This window comes from Hylobates moloch, unplaced genomic scaffold (assembly GCF_009828535.3).
Source record: "Hylobates moloch isolate HMO894 unplaced genomic scaffold, HMol_V3 SCAFFOLD_2, whole genome shotgun sequence".
Classification (NCBI taxonomy): Eukaryota; Metazoa; Chordata; class Mammalia; order Primates; family Hylobatidae; genus Hylobates; species Hylobates moloch.
In genome coordinates, this window is record NW_026652277.1 from 140,217,987 (window position 1) to 140,237,971 (window position 19,985).

Here is a 19,985-nt window from a genome sequence, read left to right on the forward strand (position 1 = left end):
CTTAGTTCTCTTGTCCTTAGTACATCAACACTAAATATAATGAGGACTGAAACATCTTGGCCCCCCACAATAGTTAGAGGATGAATAAAATTTGTGCATAGTTTGTTATATAATCCAAGGAGAGCAAAAATATAAAAAATATTTTATGGCTTTCATCCTAAATTAATTATATCTTAAATGTAAACATGTTTAAGTATTTCACAGATATTCTGAAAGGATAAGCCAAAAATAGATGAGGACACAGTAACCCATAGGGGTCAGTATACACTTAGAATTGGAAGAGACCATATTCTGATTAAAGACATGCTTTTATCTGTTAAGACAGACATTGATATTTTTGGAAAATAATTCAAAAACTAAGATATAATGCCAAATGTACAAAAACTCTCTTCAATTATGGTCTTAATGTTAAAACAGCAAATGAACAATATTCTTTCCACACAGATTTTCTTATTTTGCTGAAATCTAAGCCTGTAATTCCATAACAAGCAGATATGTTTATACCAGTGAAATAGATGTCTACAAAAATATGTTTATTTCAGGCAGAACATACATAAATTCAGGAAAAAAGGAAATATTCACTGTGTAAATAATAAAGTGGATAGCAAATTCAAATATGTATCTAATATTTAATGTACTGTTTTATAATCATTGAGAAGGGAGTGACTTCTTGAAAAAGTGTTAATGGCATTTCTAAAACATTTTGCTTTTCGAGGGCAGATGTATTGACCTTGATAAAATATAATGAAATTATATACTGAAGAAATTCTTTACATTCATTCACCCAAAACGTTATTTATTTGTGCTACAGAAAGGAATCAACTACTTCTATTTGGCACTCATCAGATTTTTGAATTCTTATTAAGCATGTTGTTAAGGCAATGTCTAAATCAGCACCTTCCAATAGAAATGAAATGTGAATCACATTTGAAATTTAAAGTTTTTTGTAGATGTATTAAAAGAAACAGATGAAATTAATTTTAAATATGCATTTAATTGAACTCTATATCCAAAATATTTCAACGACATTAATATAAAAATTATTAATGGGATGTCTTACATTATTTTTCATACTAAGTCTTCAGAATTTGGTTGTGTTATATAATTAAGAGCACATGTCCATTTGGACCAGCACATTTCAAATGTCCAATAGTCCCTATATTGGACAACGCAGGTCTGTAAGCTGAAGGAGAAAGTCGAGGCAATTATCCAGGTGATACAAGGTAAACAAGCAAGCAATCATATTTTTCTTTGTATAAGTTATTTAGATATTTCAGATAAAGTGGTTTTAAGCCTGTGCATTTGCTTTAGGTATTGAACCTAAATTGATTTCTTATATAAAAATCAGATATGAGAGATTTGTAAGAAGGATAAATGTTATATTCTGATAATCATTTAGGCTATCAAAGTACTATACTATATGTATGAAATTTGCCAGATTTGACTTTATTTTCCAGTAATCCATATATTCCATTATGTTATTTTAGCCAATTTATCCTGATTTCTTTTTTATTCACCTGAATTTCTATGGCCTTAGCTGCTTTCTTTCCTCCAGAATTAATTGTAAGAATAGAATGATATCCAGAGGCCCTGGCATTTTAAGCGGCCTAATCTCAAGCGACTTCAGACAGTGATTTTTTATTCTTACCCAATTCTCTACACCTCACTCCACTGACCGTATTGTCCATTATTGCATATAACACTTTGGCAAATTCATACCTAAAGCTCTTTCTGCTGAGTGATCAAGAACTTTGGGTACTTCTTCCTCGCAGTTTTTATCCTGTTGAAGATTTGCTTTAACTTCAAAAGCGATGACAACAAAGTATGGACACCCCTTCAGGACCAACCCGATAAGTCACTGGTAAGGTCTTAATTTCTCCATAAAGTTTCCTAATATTTTCTAGTATTAAGGTCTTCATATCCGTAACCCGCTTTGCATCACCTGCGGAAATCCTAGGCTTAGCTGTTTGGTAGCATCTGGCTGTATCATTTGTTCTATTATTTTTCCCAGGCTCTCATCTAGAGTCCTGTTATAGCGAAGGCTGGCTTCCACTAGTTTCCATTATTGCTTATGGGTCTGTCCCTTTTCTCCAGAAAAGTCCTATATTAAAGATGTAATGTCAGATGAAGCTTATGAACCAACCACAGGCCATTTTTTTAATTGACATCTCCTGAAGGAAATTTTCTGCCTTAGCTGGCCTGACTTACTTGTATTTTGTGGCAGAATCCAGTCTTTCTAGGAATCATCCAGTTTTTAAAATCATCTCAGTGGTTGTAGAGCTGAGAGCAGAATTCTCTCTACCTATTTTTTCTGCCATGGAGAAAGCATTCCCAGCATCATGTATACAAATGCTATGCACATTTCCACTTCCCAGCAATACTCATCCAGCAGTTTAGATGCCATGGGAGGGTACTCCATAGTTCAATTCTATGTTATGCTTTGATACGGGCATGGGCGGACACTGCACATTGTTCAGCAATTCCAAATGGTAGTCTTTAGTAAGAGAAAAAACATAATTAGAGTCACTTAACATATTATGTGGTGGGGGGGGGAATTATGCTTTAAGAAGTAGCTTTCACATACAAATGGAGTCCAAAATAGTGAACTTTTCCCATTGGATCTTTATATGAATACAACCATGGATTAAATGCCAATAGGAGAAAGTGTTTTAGAGACATGCTTAAAATCTGGAGAAAGAAAACAAAAAACAAAAAAAACTCCTGCAGCTAGCTCAGTGTCTGCCCAAACAGCCACCCAGTTTTGTGCTTGAAACCCAGGGCCCTGGTGGCGTAGGCACCGGAGGGAATCTCCTGGTCAGTGTGTTGTGAAGACTGTGGGAAAAGCGTAGTATCTGGGCCGGAATGCACCATTCTTCACGGCACAGTCCCTCACGGCTTCCCTTGGCTAGGGGAGGGAGTTCCTCGACCCCTTGCACTTCCCGGGTGAGGTGATGCCCCACCCTGCTTCTGCTTGCCCTTTGTGGCTGCACCCACTGTCTAACCAGTCCCGATGAGATGAGCTGGGTACCTCAGTTGGAAATGGAGAAATCACCTGCCTTCTGCATTGAACTTGCTGAATGCTGCAGAGAGCTGTTCCTATTGGACCATCTTGACTAATTGCAAGAATATTTTTAAGAGCCTTTCCAGGGCTTCTTGCTTTCTCTAGGCAGACTCTCAGAAGCTCTGTCCCAGACACATTAAAGCAGTAATTAGCAACTTAATGTCTTAATCCTGCCCTGAGAAAGGTACTTCATACTTTAGAGTTTTGAGGCACTGAGAATCAACAAAGGGGGAAACAGTTCGTTATCCTAATTGAGTGGCCTAGGAAACAACATGTAGTATTATAACTATGTATTTTAATTCTGTCAATTAGAACTCAAAATTTTCTTTTTAGTCAGATCAGTTCTATAGTTTTGATAAATATCACGAAACAGAAATGAGAGTACAGTGCATTTACTCATGAGTGCTTAGACATCACAAGTCTCATTATTTTCTTTGCCCTCTTTCCTAGCTGTTAATACAATGCTAAGATCAAGTTGACACATTGATTCGACTGTGATCTCTCTTTGCCCTCTGCTTTATTTAAAGATTTTCTTCTGGCGAGCAGTTATATATCAGGCATTCCCCAAACCCAACATCAGAGACACTCAAAATTGCCCTGAATATTCTACTAGCAATCTCAAAAGTTTTAAGTTCTTTTGTATATAGATAGACTTGACACATTCTCTCAAAGCATATACTGTTTCTTGCTTTTCACTGTCTACAATGCCACTGCCAGTATTGACCATAAGAGCTTCCCATGGTATGAATAAACAGTGAAAAGGTCCAACAGAGCTTAAAGGTATATAGAAAAAATAATAAAAAGTAAAAAAAAAGATTAAAGAAAACAATGAGTATATTTGTAGAAATAAGTGAAGTTAGTTCTATTTGATTTGTACGGCAACCATAGTCAATTTTTTTTTTTTTTTTTCCTTGAGATGGTGTCTTGCTCTGTCACCCAGGCTGGAGTGCAGTGGTGCGATCTCGGCTCACTGCAAGCTCCACCTCACGGGTTCACACCATTCTCCTGCCTCAGCCTCCTGAGTAGCTGGGACTACAGGCGCCTGCCACCACGCCTGGCTAATTTTTTGTATTTTTAGTAGAGACGGGGTTTCACCGTGTTAGCCGGGATGGTCTCGATCTCCTGACCTCATGATCCACCTGCCTCGGCCTCCCAAAGTGCTGGAATTACAGGCTTGAGCCACCACGCCTGGCCCATAGTCAAATTTTTTAATAAAAATGCTAACCTACACTTAGTATATCCAATAACGAATGCAGTATTTTGATTTTCAATTCTGATTTTATGCATGTTTGAGTAATAAATGCATACATATGTAATATTTTAATGTTAGTAATGATAAAGAACAACTACAAATTATTTAAATAATGCTTCAGGTACTTTTTTCTATTCAAGTTATTTACTTAATCCAAAGGGAATAAATTTTTTGAAAATGTAGTAATAGTGATCCTAGAAAAATGTCATGTTCTATTTATATGCCTAGAGTATTTACTCCATTTCTATCTCTTCCCTTTGATCTTTTTGATGGCTGTGCCTGCCTTATATTTCTAAGAATTTTTTTTCAAACAATTTTTAGTGGGTTGTGGTGTTCTTCTCTGTTTCTTACTGTGCAAATACTTTCCTGTTAAATTTAAAGGTTACTCTCTAAAGCTTAGTAGGTGTGCTTTCATTTTCACAGTGATAACTAAAATTTACGTCATTACTAATCATAGACATGCATACATGTTGATTATAAAGTGATATTGTACATACCACAAAATCAGAGATATAAAAATAATCTTTTGGTGTTCTTTTTAAAAAACTTAATGTAGAAATATCATAAAATGAAGTTAAATTGAGTAAATCTTAAGACATCACTTAGTCAAGCTCCTTGCATCAAATCAAGCCCATGATTATATAAGTGTATAGAAAAGCCCACAAAAAATTAAAAAGAAAGCTTTTCAGTGGAAAACCTGACAGACACCTTATCCAAAAGATCAAAGTTTTAACATCACCAGTAACAGAACAAATAGGTTTCATGTGTCTTCTGATGTAATGCACTGAGGAGTGACCACTATCACTCCAGAGGCATTTTTTGCCAAAAACATATAAACGGGAATAAATCATGAAGAAATATCAGACAAACCCAAATTAAGGGACATTATGCAAATAAATGGCCTGTACTCTTCAAAATGTCTAGGTCATGAAAGAAAAGGACTAAGAAACTGCCCAGATTAAAGGAAACCAGAGACCTGACAACTAAATGCCACATGTAATCATGGATTAGATACTGGAGCAGAAATAACAATAATAATAAATAATTACTGTTACTGCTGTAAAGAACATTATTGAGACAATTAGCAAAATTTGAATGGGGCTCGTGAATTACAAAGCAATATCATATCAAAACTGATTTTCTGTTTTTGGTTGTTATAATGTGGTTATGTAGAAAAGTATTATATTTTTGGAAATGTGCATTGTAGTATATAGGAGTAAAAAGGATCATGTTGGAAATTTGTTCTCAAACGGTTTACAAAACAGTATATGTGTGTGTGTGTCTGTGTACATACACATTATGTAAAGTAAACAAGATAAAATTTTAATATTTGGTGAATAGAGGTGAAAGATATATAGACAATTTTTGTGCAGTGTTTGCAACTTTTCTGAAGTCTGAAATTAGTTCAATTTTTTTTTAAATATTGCTTGGCTTCCTATTTTACCTGTAGTTAACTGTGTCAAAAATATGCTAATTATGTTATCAACACCCAGGGTTTTTGTAATCTCGCAATATTGAAATCAAGAGACATCACAGAACACAGCAGCAAAGGTAAGGTTTTTTTTGTTGTTGTTTGTTTGTTTTGAGAGGGAGTCTCGCTCTGTCGCCCAGGCTGGAATGCAGTGGCGCGATCTCGGCTCACTGCAGGCTCCGCCCCCCAGGGTTCCCGCCATTCTTCTGCCTCAGCCTCTCGCGTAGCTGGGACTGCAGGCGCCAGCTACCTCGCCCGGCTAATTTTTTGTATTTTTGGTAGAGACGGGGTTTCACCATGTTAGCCAGGATGGTCTCAATCTCCTGACCTCGTGATCGGCCTCCCAAAGTGCTGGGATTACAGGCGTGAGCCAACGCGCCCGGCCAGCAAAGGTAAGTTTAATTTTATTCCAGCTTGTGCACAAGGGAGTTAGCACTGAGAAAGGAAAAAGGAGTTGGCTGTTCCCTGAGGGTAGTGTGTGAGTTAATTTTATAGGCTCTTTTCATAGGGAAAGGTTATATTAGGGCATATATAGGACAGCTTTTTCTAGTGCTTGCACAGTAGCTCAACATGCTTCTCCATACATTGCATGTAGCATTAGCATTTAAAATCTCCACCCTTGTGTGTAAATTTTAGCATTAAAATGAGGAAGAGGTAACTTTAGGTTGGATTTTTTTTTTTTTTTTTTTGAGATGGAGTCTTGCTCTGTCACCCAGGCTGGAGTGCAGTGGTGCAATCTCAGCTCACTGCAACCTCTGCCTCCCGGATTCAAGTGATTCTCCTGCCTCACCCTCCTGAGTAGCTGGGATTATAGGCATGCGCCACCACACCCGGCTAATTTTTGTATTTTTATTAGAGATGGAGTTTCACCAAGTTGGTCAGGCTGGTCTCGAACTCCTGACCTCATGATCTGCCTGCCTTGGTCTCCCAACGTGCTGGGATTACAGGTGTGAGCCACTGTGCCCGGCCACTTTAGGTTGGATTTTAAGTCCGGCTGCACGTGCAAGGCTCTGGGGAAATCCCTGCCCCCCTGAAATAGGAGCTTGCTGTTAAGTTTCCTGGGTCTCTTGTCACTGATTGGCTGAAAATTAAATAAGCTAGTGTTTGAGTGAGGGGCTTTATCGTTTCCTTTAGACCATCTTAAAATAGGGACTCAACCAGCCTGCTTGTCTTAATCATATAAATTTATTTAAAATTATCTTAATAAACCAGAACATGGAGACTATTTTTTTAAAAGAATTATTTGTCGAAGTATTACATTTTTAGTAAGTTATCTCTTTTTCTTGTGTAGCTTCCTCATTTTTAAATTTAAACCAGACAAAGTTTCAGTATACAGCATAAAGAACATTTGTTGAAAATTTGATGGAAGTAATTTAAACAACTGTAAAGACATTAATTTATATCAATTTTTGATTATGGGAGAGTAATAATCCTTCATTACAAGTTGAAACATCCCCTGAATACGTTAGAATGAATGCTACTGAAAACAGAAATAATTTTTACAATTATCTGCCGCATATCATAATGCCTCAGACAAATTTTGTGTGTGCATATAGAAGATGAAAAATTCTTTCCTAATACACTCCTAGGTTTTCTGGTTAGAGTCCTCTAAATTAAATTGACAAAAGGCAGAAAAATAAGGGAAAAAAAGCCCAAAAGTTTATTAACATATGCATTGTGCGTATAACATATACCCAGAGATGAGTAACTCAAAGGTTTGGTTAGAACCTGGACTTATATAGGATTTCAGCAAAGAAACAATTTTTAGAAAAATGACAAGAGTCTCTAGGAGTGGCAGATTGTGGGAAGGCAAATATATGGGAAACTAGGTAAATAAAGGCTAGTTTGCAAAGTTTGTTATATACAGTCCTCTGATTCTGTCTACAGGCTGTAAGGGTCTAAAGCTGTCTCTGGTAATTAAGTTTTGTCCTTCCTTGTAGAAGGCTGGGGCCAACTTTGTAAATTTATGTCCTGTTTTTAGACGACAGAAGAACAGAGAGCTTTTCTTGTATCTTTTTCTTCTCAATTGCCTTCAGCTCAAAGTAATCCTTGTGCCGAAGTGGAAAAGTTTGCTGTGGCATATTCTGCCACCCTACCATAGCTAGGATAGAATACATCTGTACACGAAGGCCAGAGGGCAGAGGCCAGATTAATTTGTAGAGTTTTACTGCCATCACCTAACCTAGTGCTTGACATGGAGAAGGGGCTTGATAAACAATTGAATGAATTAATGCATTTGCTTGTGCCTTCCATATTTTCCACACAACACTCTTGCGGTAAATAAAGAAAGGAAAAAAGAAAAAAAAACACTCTTGTAGTAAATATACTCATATACTTTAAAATACCATTGTAAGGTCAAAAATGCCTTTATCAAATATCTGAAATCTAATGTGAAGAAAATTACATGAACACCAACCAAATTGTATAAAATAATTTAATATGCTTGGTTTATGTACTTGTTTTGAAAAGTGGGATTTTGCCTTAGAAATCAGAGGCCACTTTACATCTTAACTGAGAATCATTTTCGTCAACTCTTGGAACAAGGACAATTGCAAGGAATAAATATGACTTAATTTTTGGAAGATGTATTCTGTGAAGAACTGTTATAGTAAGAGGAGTTATTTATTCTTGTAAAAAGAAGAATTCTGAAATAAAAAGGGGCAGTCCCAAAGTGAAGGAATCATTTTCAGTAGGTTTGCTACTTTCCTTATCAGAAATTCACAGCACACATTACTTTTTTAAGACTTTGACAAATACTGCCATAAATAAAATTATTTAATATTGTTTAATCCAATTTTTCTTAAATGTGTATGATCGCAAACCCTGAAAGAAAACAACATATCACATCCCATGGATCATCATTTAGGAAAACACTAGTAAAATGTTAAAGCAAACTAAATATGGCCTGAGAAGGACTCCGTACTTGTATATTTGAGTCCTCGTGGATGAAATGCAGCCTAACTTAATAGGTAGACAAGATTGAAAACCTAGCTTAGGAGTATGTGCCAGAAACAATAGATGAGTCTTGGCCAATCCTAGCAGCCGAACTTCAACCACTCATACACTGCCTAGTGTTCAAACTGTGTTCAAATAAGGCAAATGCTGAGCTGTAATCAATCTAATTGTTTCTGTACCTCACTTCCAATTTCTGTCACTTCCCTTTTTTTGGCCTATAAATCTTCTTCCACCATGTGGCTGCTCTAGAGTCTCTGAATCTGCTGTGATTCTGGGGGCTGCCTGATTTGTGAATCATGCATTGCTCAATTAAACTCCTTTAAATTTAATTCAGCTGAAATTTTTCTTTTAACAAAAATGTTTTTTTTTTTTTTTTCCTGGAATGTGGTAGCTAGGTGGTCTATATTTTTACTGAGAATAAAATGAGACAAAATGGAAAAACTGAATTAATCTATTACATGAGATATAAATAAGAGGCCTAAGTATTTATACATTGAAATTATTTCCCAAAAGAAAATTAGAATCTCACTGAAAATAGAAGAGCTAGTCATCTATAAAGTATTTATTTTGAAGGTTTAGGTTAAAATATTAGAACAAACTAATGTATCAAAGTAGCATCATTCTTTAGGTAAAAGATGTATCAGTGGTAAAAACAACATTAAATTTTCTGGAATAATTAGGCCTCAGGTAGCATCAGTCCTGTGTGACTGGAATAAAGAAATCAGGATCTAAGGGAAGCACATGTGGTAAACAAAAATCACATTTAGTAACAAAGGAGAGTGGTTAACACATTTCCAATTCAAAGCTAGAAGAGAGTAGAATCTAGTAAGGATGGCTAGTTTAATAGCAGAGCCATCAAAGGCAGTGTTAAAGCAGAACATGAAGTTCGGGCTAATGACTTGAAGGATGGTGGCAGAAATCAGTAGCAGTCGAGTGCCTGAGGATTGAATGTTGCATCTGTTGAAGTCTTTATTATGAATTAGCAATGACTGTGCTTTGGTAGCATGGTTGGATTCACTGTAACTTTTGGATTATTGCTGTACATCTTGCCTTTTGTCTTTTTGCATGGGTAGTAATTGTCACCAAAAATTGTCTCTTCTCTATTTTTTTGTCCCAAATTTACAACATATGTCTTTTCTTAGGAGAAATTTCTGGTGCCAACTGATTTTTTTCTTTCTAGAAATAACATATTCATAGACACGTACACAAATGTGGCTAATTCATCACATAATATACCTATGTAACCTCCACATTACCCCCCTGACTCTAAAATAAAAATAAAAACAAATGTAGCTGATAAATTGAATAGCCAAACTTAAAAATAAACTTTTTTTCTTTTAAATCCATCACTGTCCCTATTAAACTTGTAAGCCAGCTTCTTTCTGCAGAAATCGAAAAAGTCTTGAGTCCAGTTTCATCATTTCTGGTTGTTTCAGATAATAAAAAGTCCTCCAGTCATTTTATTCTCCCTAAACCAGTCTCAATTGAATTATTGTTATCTTTCTTTCAGAGTAATAAGTATGGCATTTAAAAATATTTTGTGATTATTTGTTCTCTTGTTTTGGTTTCTTTTTTGAGGATTCCAAGCATAGTTGCTTGATCCACCCTCATCTTCTGTATTTATTATTTCATGTTTAATGCATTTTAAGTTTATTTCTGTTATACTTTTTCATTTTTAAGTTTCATCCTCTATGTTCCAATAGTATCTAACTTCCATTATGTTCCTTCTAATTTCATTTCTCATATTAGTTTGTTGTGTGCATGATTTTTTTTCTTTTTCTATTATTTCTTTTTAGTTTTTCTACTAATATTGTGTATCGCCTTTTATTGTCTTACCATTTCTTCCTCAAGTTCTAACATTTCTGCTTTATGATATTCTAGTTAGAGAGAATTTTATTAATATGTTTTTAATTTTATGGCAGAGTATTTGATCACAGTTTTAATCTGCACCATGACATTTTTCATGTAATTTTACTTTTGCTTTTTACAAGTACTGTGGTTTAAAACATCTTAGTTGAAATAACTCTAGATTTGCAGAAAAGTTATAATAGTATGAAGAATTCCATCTACCCTTTATCCCAATCCCCCAAATGTTAACCTTTTGCCACACTTGCTGTCTGTCTGTCTGTCTGTCTGTCTATCTATCTATCTATCTATGTATCTATCTTTTTCTGAATCAATTAAAAATAAGTTATAGACATGATGCTGTATTTCATGTAACTACATAAATATGTATTTCTTCAAATGTAAAAGCATTTTACCACATAACCACAATGTACCAAAATCAGAAAATTAATAGGTAAAATACTTCTTTCTATACATTGAGCATATTCACATTTTGCCAATTGTCCCAGTGATATATTTTATAACAAACAAGTAAGTAAATAGTTTATCTGGTCCAGGGTCCAATGGAGGATTACATGTTGCATTTAGTTGTCATGTCTCTTGATTATCTGGCAATCTAGAACCCATATTCAGTCTTTTCTTTCATGACCTTGTTATTTTTTTGAAGAGTGAAAGTTAAATTGTATCATACCTCTTATGTTTAGATTCATCTGATGTTTCTTTGTGATTAGATTCAGCTTGTTACGTTCTGAATATTCATGTTTGTGTTCACTGCCCAAAATTCATATGTTGAGACCTAATTACCAGTGTGATGGTATTAGAAGGTGGGGCCTTTTGGGAGGTGATGAGGTTGTTAGGGGAGAGCCTTCATGATTGGAATTTATGCTCTTATAAAAGAGAGCTAACTAGCTCTTCTGCCATGTGAAGACACAGCAAGAAGGTGCTGTTTTGTTGTGTTTTGAGACAGGCCCAACTGTAGCATCAGCTGACTCCATGGGGAAGCTCTGGATGACCCTTTAGTCTTGACTGGAAGCAGACCTTCACCAGACACCAAATCTATTAACACCTTGATCATAGACTTCCCAACCTCCAGAAATGCGAGAAACAAATTTCTGTTGTTCATACGCTACCCAATTTAGGGTTTTTAGTTATAGCAGCCTGAATGAACTAAGTCACAGCTTAGGCATTCAGGACAGGAATATGAGAGAAGTGATGCTGTGTTCTTCTCATTGTATTAATACTGTATCAGTAAACATATGGTGCTGATTTGTCCCACTACTGATAACACATTTATCACTCGTTTAAAGTGATGTCTTCCAGGTTTCTCAATTGTAAAGTTTCTGTTTCTCTCTTTAGTAAGTATTTTGGAAGGATATGTTTTTGGACTGTAAATATCCTGTTCCTCAATAATTATTTACCCATTCATTTCAGCATCCATCCAAGGTTCTTACCTCAATATGTTCTTATTATGGCTACCAAATTGTAATTTTCTCATTTCATCATTCTTTCTACATTTAATTTGCATTTGGCTAGAAGTAATAGCTTTTTCTTTCATATATATATATTCATATATATACACACACACACATATATGTACACACACAAACACACACATCTCCTTATAGATTTCTGTTTATTTAATGAGTTTATAATCTATTGTTATAATTATTTATCTTGTTGCTCTATTTGCTACATATCTGGCAAATGGGGAAACTCCCCACCTAGAAGCTGAATCCTGTCTTTTACTTTTTCCCTTCATATTCTTTTGTTTGAGCTCTTCTTTTCTGGCACAAGATCTTCCAGGGTCTCACTGTGTTGCCCAGGCTGAAGTACAATGGTGCCATGATGGTTCACTGCAGCCACTCCCTCCCTGGGCTCAGGTGATTCTCCTGCCTCAGCTTCCTGAGTAGTTGGGACAACAGGCACACCATTATGGCCAACCAATTTTTGTATTTTTTTGTAGAAATGGAGTTATGCCGTGTTGCTGAGGCTGTTCTCAAACCAGTTTATATTATTCTTTCATTTCTCCAAGGAGCTCTTGTTCTACATCAGAGAAGAATGATACTTAGAAACCAACATTTGAGCACTACCTCTGCTCACTGCTCTTGGGATTAATTGCTTCTAGGCTTTCTCACCAGGCAGAGGTAGAAAATGTCTGTCACTCACATACACAAACATTTGTATCTACTTCTGTATCTATCTATCTGTCTAAGAAATTGTGTGTTCCCAGTGATAACTCCAATTGAACCTTAATACCATAGGGATCATTCTGTCCATTGGCTTTTCATATTTGTAACTCCTTTATCCAATAGTGAGAAACTTCGTTCTCATTATTCTCAATTTATTCACTTACTTGCTTTTTCCTCCTGTATATAATCAAACTACTGACCCAGAAAGTTGCCTTCTAGGCCCTGCCCACCTCAACAGCCCCAAGTTTCCTTGGTCCTAAAGTTTTTACTTGTGTTAGCTGCCTCAAAGGACAGGAAGTAAAAGGAATTAATAGATTTTTTTAAAGAAGGGGGAAAAAGAAGAGACTTTTACAAATAGTATTTTATTAATTATTATTATTATTATTATTTTTGGGAAAAGTCTTGCTCTGTTGCCCAGGCTGGAGCGCAGTGGTACAGTCTCAGCTCACTTCAACCTCTGCCTCCCAGGTTCAATTTATTCTCCTGCCTCAGCCTCCTGAGTAGCTGGGATTACAGGCACCTGCCACCACACCCAGCTAATTTTTGTATTTTTAATAGAAACGGGGTTTTGCCATGCTGGCAAGGCTGGTCATGAACTCCTGATCTCAAGTGATTCAGCTGCCTTAGCCTCCCAAAGTGCTGTGATTACAGGCATGATCCTGGCTAAAATAGTAATTTAAAAATGGATTCTCTCCTTTTAAAATACTACTCATCATTGAATGAGTTAGGCTTTCCTGGACTGGCCATTTGTAAGAGGTTTCTTTTGGGATATGAAGCAAAGATAAAGTTTCTGGCTAATTTTCATAGCACAAAAGCTTTCTCCTTTCCTGTTACAGAGTCATGTTACTTCTTGTAAATATGATTTTTCTGTATAATTCTTTTTATAGCCCCAGGCCTTCTTAAGAAGAAAGACATGCCAACTCAATCCATTCAGTCTTTGTACTAAGGGTCACAAAAAAGGAATATTACCTTTTGGTTTCACAGTGTACCCACACTTTCAGAAAGTATATTTTGCTGATGCTTTTTGAGATCTATTTTTCAGTGGGTCCATGCTCTTGAGATTTATCACCAGGGATTCTTGTTTTCACTGCCCTTTTTGTGTATATAAAAAAAATGGCATCTGCTTTTGATAGTGTTTGATATAAAATGGAGTCTGGGAGTTAAATATGCATCCAAGTTCTTCAAAAATAGTTTGCAAACTTATGAAAGCTTGTAGCTTTTGAATAATTTCCAAGAAAAAGGGAAAATGCTGATTTATAGAGTCATTCAAATTGTGTCTAAGTCCTCCAAAAATGTTTTTCAAACTTATAAAAGCATCTTCTTGTAGCTTTTGAATAATTTCCAGGAGAAAGAAAAAGTGCTGCTTTATATAGTTATGTTTGTAGTTGTCACATGTTGGCTTCTTTAGGAAGGAGACTCTCCTGAGATGAAGTTTAGTGTGAGGATGTTTATTAAGGTGTGCCCTTACCAAAGAGATCAATACGACTGGCAGGGAGGGAAAGAAAACAGTAGTAGTATTATGGTTTGGCTGTTTACCTTTCCAAATCTTATGTTGAAATATGATTCCAAATGTTGGAGGTGGGGACTGGCGGGAGGTGATTGGATCATGGAGAAAGGTCCCTCATGAGTGGTTTAGCACCATCCTCTCGGTGATGAGTGAGTTTCCTCCCAGTTCACACAGAGATCTGGTTGTTTTGAATCTGGGACCTCTCCCTTCTCTCTTTCTTGCTCCCATTCTCATCGTGTGACATATTGGCTCCCGTTTGTCTTCCACCATGATTGTAAGCTTCCCTAGTCCCTCACCAGAAGATGGCAGCACTATGCTTTGTGTACATCCTGCAGAACCATAAGCCAATTCAACCTCTTTTCTTTATAAATTCCTCAGTATCAGCTATTTCTTTATAGCTAGCAAAAATGGCCTAATACAAGTAGGCAGAGGAAGAAGTTGTGCTGTGATACAGCCCAGCTTTAGCGTCAGCTGAATCCATGGGGAAGCTCTAGAACTAGAATGACCCTTTAGAGTTGCCTGAATGGGGCTAAGATCACCCATCAGTGATTACGTTAGTGGCAGTGAATCTATACTGATCTGCAGCAACCTCAATTCTTGCCTCCTCAGAAGAAAAAATTTGAGGGGCATAAGGGAGAAGAAGAGACTGAGACAAGTTTTAGAGCAAGAGTGAAAATTTATTAAAAAGCTTTACAGCAGGAAGAAAAGTACACTAGGAAGAGGCCCAAGCAGGCCACTTGAAGGACAAGTGTGGGGTTTGACTTTTTGACTTGGGGTTTTATATCTTGACATACTTCCATGGTCTTGCATCCCTTATCTCTTTATTCTGCACTTGGGGCTGCCTGTCCTCATGCACAGTGTGTTATTGGAGTTGTATGCATGCTCACTTGAGGCATTCTTCTCTTTACCAGTGCAATGCTTCTGGAAGGTCATATACCAGTTAAACTCCACCATTTTGCCTCTTAATGTGCATGCTTGAGCTCACTCGCCCAATTCCTGAGATCTTTTTGGAAGCATCTATTATTATTTTAGAGAGGCAGTGTGACAACTGCCTGACCATCACTTGATGGTCACCTGACATTCCTGTTGGGGTTGGGGGAGCCCTCTCCTCCCCCGCTCATGCCTGGTTAGCTACCTACTGTAAAAATTAGTCATTAACGTAGGCCTCTAGAAGGGACATGTGGCCTTGGGCAAACCAAGTCTTCCTGAAGAAGTGAACAGCTGAAAGATGTCTGCAGATAGCACTCCTCACTACTGGTGCAACAAGTCCTTTCTTGAAAATAGGTTGTGGCAGCACATTTCAGTGTCCTGGTGCATAGCCTTTGAATACACACTCCTCTGAGTTATAGTTTTGATCTGATTTCATAGCCGTTTATGACTCAAAAATATCAAGAATCACTGCATTATTGGGAACATTCATTATTTCTGTATCTTGTTTTTATCTAGAAAACTAAGGTTAATCTAGAAAGATTTGAGCTGAATTTCTGAAGCTACTTGGTAAAAATAAGTATGTTGTTTTTACAGTCGGCAAACTTTCTTTAGTTATATGTTAGAATTATGAGTACCAAAAGCCCTTTGTAATTCCACTACATTACTAAAAGCTAAGACTCACCAACTGTGGATTAGTTATGCAGGTATTTCAAAAACACTTGGAGGTTTTATTCAGAGGCTTAAGCCACACATCTCAGCGCTTGAGAGGGTAGCTTAGAACCAAGAGGGGGCAGCAGAGGGCCACCAGAACAGTGAGGGAGAGGTATGAGAACATGTCAGTTGAAAGGATACTGATTTTAGAGAGAGAAATACATTTATCTATTCATGCTAAACACAGAAGGAGGAGTTATGGCTTAAGAAAAATTTATTATAAGCATATTGAGAGAATCTCTGGTTGTTCGTGGGTAGTGTTCTTGGGACAAACACTGAGCAGAGGAAAAGCAAGTAGAATTCAGGTTATAGGGAAGTTATGAGCTTGTTAGGGAATGTGTGCCTTTTGGACCTATGACCTGTGGTTACTTCGGGCTCTAAATCACTGATAACATTAAGCACTCAGGGAACAATATGGGACCAACGATAGCCTCAGTAATGTTTCAGATATATATTTATATTGCTTTTCCACTAATTCCTAGACCAGAGTAATGGACTTAAGAGATATTCTTTCAAAGAAAAATTTTCCCCAAAGAACCAGTTTTTGCTTTTAGTGATCAAACTACATTTTTCTCTCAGTTTCTAGTTTGACGTATTATTTTTATAACTCTAACATTTTATGTTTTATTTTGTTGAAGCATTCGTTCTTTTTATATTTTTCTGTAAAATAATTTAAGCATAAGAGGTTATGAGTTTGCCCCGTATAGCTTTATCATATCTTATATATATTTTAAGAGAAAGAGTTTTTATTTTTTTTAATTTTCTCAATATTCTTTACTGGAAGCTTTTGTTTCCTTTTAACCCAATAATTATTTAAGACATGCTTTCCATTTTCCACAAAGGCAAGCCTTTTTGTTTAAGCCATTGTCATTAAATTACAGTTTTATTACATTTTAGTCAGAAGATATGACTTTTATTACTTCTACTCTGGCATAAGGTTTTGTGTCCCACTAGATAATTAATTTCTCTTTCATGAATTATTGAAAAGGATATATTTTCTATTACAAGTTATCTATTGTCTATCTAAACTCAACTTCATTAATTAGATTAATTTTAGACTTTCCAATATTTTCCGAGCTTTTGAAAAGAAATCCCTTTGAACTGTCAAAGCATGATGCTATGGTCTGAATATCTGTGTCCCCCCTGCAAATCTACATGTTGAAACTTAATCACCAATGTTACTGTGTTAGGAGTTAGGACCTTTGGGAGGTGAATGAGATCAGTGCTCTTATAAATTGGCTCCAGAGAGCTCCTTCATCCCTAGCTGTGTGAGGACACAGCTAGAAGACACCATCTGTGAACCAGAAAGTGAGTCCTCATCAGACACTGAATCTGCTGGCACCTTGATCTTAGACTTCTTAGCCTCCAGAAACGTGAGAATTAAATTTCTGTTGTTTATAAGATACACAGTTTATGATATGTTGTTATAACAGCCCAAACATATATGATGTGTTGAAATCTTCTATGAAAAATTGTGTGATTTTCCTCAACTTCTTCATGTTTCTAACAGATTTTATTTTATTATGCATATCTGAAGCTGTGCTTTTCAGCATATAAATGTTTATTGTTCTATAACTTTGATATAGGTAGTGCCTCATAAGTAGTACCTTTTGTCTGAGAGTCTATTTTGTTTTCTTCCATGACCCTGTGAACTCCAAGGAGTTTTCTAAAATATTTTCTGCTTTGGTAGTATGCAAAATTCCTAGGCCTGAAATTTCTTTAATTATCTTTACATGAGGGGTGGTCTAGCTAGTCCAGTCTTTGCCAACTTAACCTTGGTCTTCCTCTCTGTACCTTCACTCTAGTTATATTGAATTCTGGACCACAGCCAGGGAGCACATTGTTCCCACTAATCCTGTTCTTGCAGTCATTTATCTACTGTGGCTCTTCTGGAAAGAAATGGGATCTTTTCCCATCCTCTCTGCTTACTTTATTGCTTGCTTTAAATATTTAACTATTTTATTAAGTTGTCCTTAAGAGTCATGAGACATATATGCCCATGTTAATATCAAATGAAAATTTTGAAAAACCTATTAGTAATTTAAAATCAATTACTAAATCCCACTTTATATATGGCCAAGTTAATTCCACACAGACCTTGAACTTTCTTATTTGAGAACGTGCTTGATTAACTCAAATTAAATCCAAACACCAAAAGTTCAGAAAACTTGAAAGGAATGCTATGGCACTAAAAAACTTTCATTTAATCTTTGGAATAGTAAGAAAACTCTGCTTGCTAGTTTGGAAGTTGCTAGTCCTGAGACTTTAATTGAGCCATCTAACTTTTCTGGACTTCTATTTACCCTCCTCTAAAACAATAGGCGTTGGGCCAATAGTGCAATATGGAACCTCTTGCTGGCAGGTGTTCAGAAGTATGTAGGGCTGTTTTTGTTGTCATAATAACTGAAGAGTGCTATGGGGCAAGGGTTTAAAACATGAGACAGTTTTATACTAAAGAGAATTGTCTCAACAAAATGCCAAAAATACCCCCTTGGGAAATACTGGAAGATGATCAGCAAGTTTTACTAATTTTGTGGTTCCAGAACAGGTGTTGAAAAATAATGGGAAAAAAAAAATTGCCTTTAAGAAAATCTTGAAGATGGCAGACTTAGAAGCAGCTAGTGTACTTAGGTTAATTCACTCTCACACAGAGAAACAGGGTAGAGAGTAAACACTTACTCTTCAAGTGGGTCATCAAAGGGATCATTTCTGGATTTACCAAAGAAGCAACAGGAACCAAAAAGAACAAACAGAAGTGAAGCCAGGCAGCCTCCTACTCAGAACTGTTGTGGAGCCAGCGGAAGCCCCCTAATGTGGAGAAATCATGAGTGAGTGAGTGTCCCCAGGGGATCCACACTTCCTCCATGAACCTTGCAATCCTGGGCATGGGAGAACCTCCCTGACACCTTCACTCCTCTAGGCCAGTACAGAGAGCCACCTGGAGTCTTTGCACAGGCACTGTTTAAGCCCATGTGAAGCCCCACAGGCCTTCGATCCCTTGGTGTGGCTGCTAGAGGATGCAGCCACAGTGCTGAGGAGTGGCCAGACTGCCCTGCTATTTCTTGCCAGGCAGGATCTACAGCTTGGGCTCCCAGCACAGTGGCTCTGCCCCCAATCCAAACATTGTGGTTGGTGACGCTCCTCATTCCTCTGAGCCAAAACTCTCAGAGGTAATAGACAAGGTTTAGCACCTTTGCATGCCACCAACAGCAAAGTCCACCCTCTTGGGTGGGAGGGAAGTGCAAGTGTATCACATGCCCTACAGTCTTTATTGCTGCAGCGGAGGTGGTCCTGCCTTCCTCAGTGGAAGGCCCATAGCACAGCTGCCCTGCCCCCACCTGAACATTTCACCTGTGGTCCAGAGCCCTTCTGAAAACCCAAGCCCCACAGGCCTGTAATATCCCCCCAGATCCTTCACCACTTAAGTGTTCCATCTGCCCCTGCCTGAGAGTTTGGTTGGTGATCTGGGGACCAGGCCACCCCTCCCCATCACAGCCAGCACTTGACTTCTGGGCTAGCCCAACCCTAGTCCGGGCCCTTCAGGAGTCATATATGCTATCTAGTGGGCCATCTGGGGCCTGGGAACTGGGGAAACTACCTACCCCATTCCAACTCAGCTGGCATCTGGCCAATTCCCCCAGTGTCTGAGGTCAAGCTGACCAAATCAGCCAATACCACCACAACCAACTACCACTTGCATGAGTCCAAAGGTGGAGCCACTCCTTTACAAGAAGCAGAACTACTGTCACATTGGAGAACAGGAGAGTCAGGAAGCTATATGTATCAGGTTGGGTGACAAGATTATACCCTGAAACCACTTCCACAGAGAGTGGTGAAACAGGTGTTTCCCATGGCTTTCAACCACATTGTGGTCCAGAGATAGACTGCAGTTTGCATCTGAGCTAGAATCATAAGCTCTGCAACAGAAGTTTCACAGGGAAACAGGTCAAGTTCTTGCCTATCTAGGATGGGGAGCTGCTGCAGCCTCTCCCCCACATGGAGACTTATTTCCCCAGATGATCCTCCTAGCCACCCTTGTCAGAGCTGATGTTTACACTTGCCAT

General features: G+C 37.4%; 1 protein-coding gene across 1 annotated transcript in view; it reads left to right on the top strand.

Annotated features, from left to right (window-relative positions):
* Window positions 1-6,158: 6,158 nt before the first annotated feature.
* The window catches only part of PKIB (cAMP-dependent protein kinase inhibitor beta), a 230,635-nt gene continuing 216,808 nt past the window's right edge, over window positions 6,159-19,985 (top strand). The window contains exon 1 of the mRNA XM_058435535.1: window positions 6,159-6,176. The gene's annotated coding sequence lies outside the window, so the exon portion shown is untranslated. The remainder of the gene's footprint in view (window positions 6,177-19,985) is intronic.